This window comes from Hesperophylax consimilis, chromosome 5 (genome assembly GCF_061612785.1).
Source record: "Hesperophylax consimilis isolate HC1 chromosome 5, BYU_Hcon_1.0, whole genome shotgun sequence".
NCBI lineage: Eukaryota > Metazoa > Arthropoda > Insecta > Trichoptera > Limnephilidae > Hesperophylax > Hesperophylax consimilis.
In genome coordinates, this window is record NC_142840.1 from 30759367 (window position 1) to 30762967 (window position 3601).

The window sequence follows — 3601 nt, forward strand, 5'->3', positions numbered from 1 at the left end:
AATTCATTCTAAACTCAAACTGTGCTCAGGAAAGAAACACGGGGCAAGCAGTTACATCCGAAACAGGGGGGATTGAAGGTTATCCCTTGCTCCTTTCAACAGGAGACAACTCAATGAAGATAGAACGAGACACCGAATAATAAAAACTTAATGTTTATGGTGGATAAATTTGCCCCATCTTATTTCCGAATTCTACGCGCGTTTTTTATGCACCTGCCGATTTTTTTACCGCAAAGTGCAAGCGTGCAGTTAAATAGACTAACTTTTTTTATATTCTTTGATGAGTCCAGTGTTTGATTTCGTTAGCAAAAAATGGCACAGTTTAGACAACGATTATAAGAACACCTTTGACGTAAAAAAATGTTTGAAAACATATCAATTTTCTATAAACAAAGAACATCTGAGAACAGGTGATTTTGAAAAGCATCGTTTTAAAATCTTCTTTCTCACGATTATCATTGTGTAAGATGGTTAGCAAGACCTGACATTGAATTTGTTGTTTACGTGATGTATTTATTCCTGACAGATTGAAAAAATATTACTATCAATTTGTGAAGGCATTAAAAATAACTAGATGTTTTTAGTATTACATTTCATATCAATTTTGAACCATAAAGACAAAGGTCCCAATAGGTACTGTTTGATAAAAAAAAAATAGAGAGATGATTCGATATGTAGTGGGCGTGTCATCGTGCCTGAATTAAGGTCAATTTGATCTTATCTCGGGCGAAATTGATAAACATTTTTAAATAAACAAATTCTTTCTTCAACATAAAATCAATTAAATTGGCTTGTTTGCCGCCATCGTTTTTCTTTCTAATCGGTATGTAGTAGTAAAAAAGGATGTCTAATTATTTTTACAGAATAACCTAATCCTTAAACCTCAAATTGTAATATTTAATCATCGAAGGCAATATTTACGTCTCTCAAATGAAAGCTGTGAAAAAAGGAGCAAACAAGGAATAGAGAGAAAAAAAACAAATGCGTTAAGAAAATGTTGTTAGCTCTTAGTCCAAGTATGATACAGTTAAAAATGACGTACATCGAACTAGCTCAGCGGTCAGAACACTTCCCCGGCAAGGTCCTGTGTTCAATTCCGTGACATATTTTACGTAAACGCGCTTTAAATGCCTTACCAATTGTTTAGTAATTATCCTAAAAATATGGAGGATTTAAAAACAGGTACCTACACACAATAAATGAGGTTAAATTTAAACTTCAACATAAACCACTAATTCTGGATCAAAACCATGTCATCAATCTGCAATTTTGCTACAACTCAATACATAGATAACTAAGTATATTTTTTAAAATATAATATCAGATCGATCATTATTATGAATTCGTTGTCCCGCATAGATTTATTACCCTTAAATAGATCGGAACAATTAGGTGCCTACGTAGATCAGCAAAGTGACAATGAGTAGGCACTCAACCGAATATCGAATGCCGATCGATTCCCGGATCATATCGATTGATTTGCAAACGCCCTACAAACACAATGGATCAATGGCGAGTCTTAAAAAACCATGGATGAATAGCCTATCATAGGGGTAATTTATTTTTTGTCACAGTGAGCGGTCTGGGATCTAAAAAAAAACAACTGCTTGAGGTGGTACCTACCTAATTTTTGCATCTATTCCACATTTGAAATCGCTAAGAACAAATGAATACGTTTTACGTGAGGATTTTAAATTTCTGAAGCAATTCTGTTGACGTTTTGCCTTCTTCAATGAGATTTATTTATGCTATTTGTAATTATGTAAAATCTGATTTGTTGTAAATTTTATTTTGGAGATAGGATTATTCCTTGAAAATAAACATCTTTCATTCATTAATTCTTAGAAAATCGCAATCAAAGGTATGGGAAAAACTTTATTTTATAGTTAAGTGCCTGAAAGTTGTTCTAGTTGAGGTTAGGTTAAGAATTTATTGATTAGATTTATATGTAATTTTTGGACAAATTTTTTGCTTCAAGTGTCTATCGGGTTTTACCAAGAATGCATAGATTGTACTTTTTCATTTATTAGGTCAATAAGTTTTTTTTTCATTTAATATGGTCTACTGTTTTCAGTTCAAAACTTCAGCTTCAAAATACATATTAATAGCAGAGGCCCCGGCGTTGTCAGAGATTTACGATTTTTTTAATTCAGATCTGGACAGTAATTTTCCTCTTATTTGAAAGATAAAGGGTGAAAAATTTTCATAGAGAAATACAAAAAATCTGCTTTAAGTGGTGAGAAAAGGAATTTTCGAAAAAAAAATCGAAAACAACAAAATCACATTTTGAAGGTCAAATGTGCAAAGTTTCATCAATCTTGTAAAGAAACGATAAATGTGTATAAAAAACAAAGCCACACAGGCACTCTTCTTTTTGTATACAGATAAGATAGATAGATTTTCGATCAAGTGAATCAGATACTCGAGTCGGGCCATGTCAAGAGTCAGAATAATAGAAGAGTATCTATGAGACGATGTATGAATGTGAATGAGGCAAGGAGTGTGTGCCAAGACCGAGTTGTTTGGCGGTCCGTCCTCTCTGCCTACCCCTGCGGGGAAACGGCGTGATGGTTAGTTAGTTAGTTAGATAGATTTTGACGCCAAATAGCTTTGTATGTTTTGTAATTCAGTAAAAAACAGTAGGTACAATGTAGTGAAGCCTTAATGAAGTGTACATAAATTAATCAAATTTGTAGTTTGCCGAAAAATTTGGCGGTTACAAAAATAAGATTCTAGCCAAAACGTGTTGTGCAAACCGTAAAAACGATGAATAACTTTTTTTTCCAAGTCTCCAAAAGCCCTCCAAATAGAAGGCACATGTGAAATAGTACCGCACCGCTTTATCTATCCATTCGCTAATGGCTTTGTTTTTGTATTTTTGCGGTTGGCCCAAACTCTAAAGTGAAATGCTACTGGTAAGTAACTGTGGTTTTAGTAAAGATGAATACTTTGAACAATCCACACTGCGACCAGCCGAGAAAATGTTGGTTTTAAAAAAAAATATTTTGCTAATTATGAAAGAGTTGTGCAAATTTGGCTCGATAATCCGCCGGGTATATAGGCAAAATTACTAACACTGCTGAAATTATTTGAAAAAATACGATAATAAAAAAAAATCATATTTGTAAGCAGTCGTTTTTGCGAAATCATTGACAGGGCTTAGATATCCCAAAAAATCTCAGTAAACCTACAATTAGTACTTACGTAACGAATCAAATAACTTAATACAACATTTGTTTATTTAGGTATTTGGTAACTTCTGGGCACTGAAGATATACACCGATAGAAGTGTCTCGGTGTCCGTTTGCCCGAAGTTAGGTTTGTTTTTTGCCGATTTGGAGAAAAGATCAAACATTTTTAAATAGTGAAATTGTATAAATAATCAGTTTCATTGGTCTCTCTGAAGCATTCAATTTTTTTGTGTACGCTGGCGTCATTAGTTTTAGCGGTTCCTATTTTAGTTGAACCGTTGTGCCTTTTCACTCCAGTTTAGAATATTCCGAGTGCATACGAGCTGGATTCCCAGTGAAGTTATTCTGGGATGGTAATTTTGGCACCCTCGCGCTTTTTTTTAGTAATGTGCAGGAATGTGCGCCGCTCC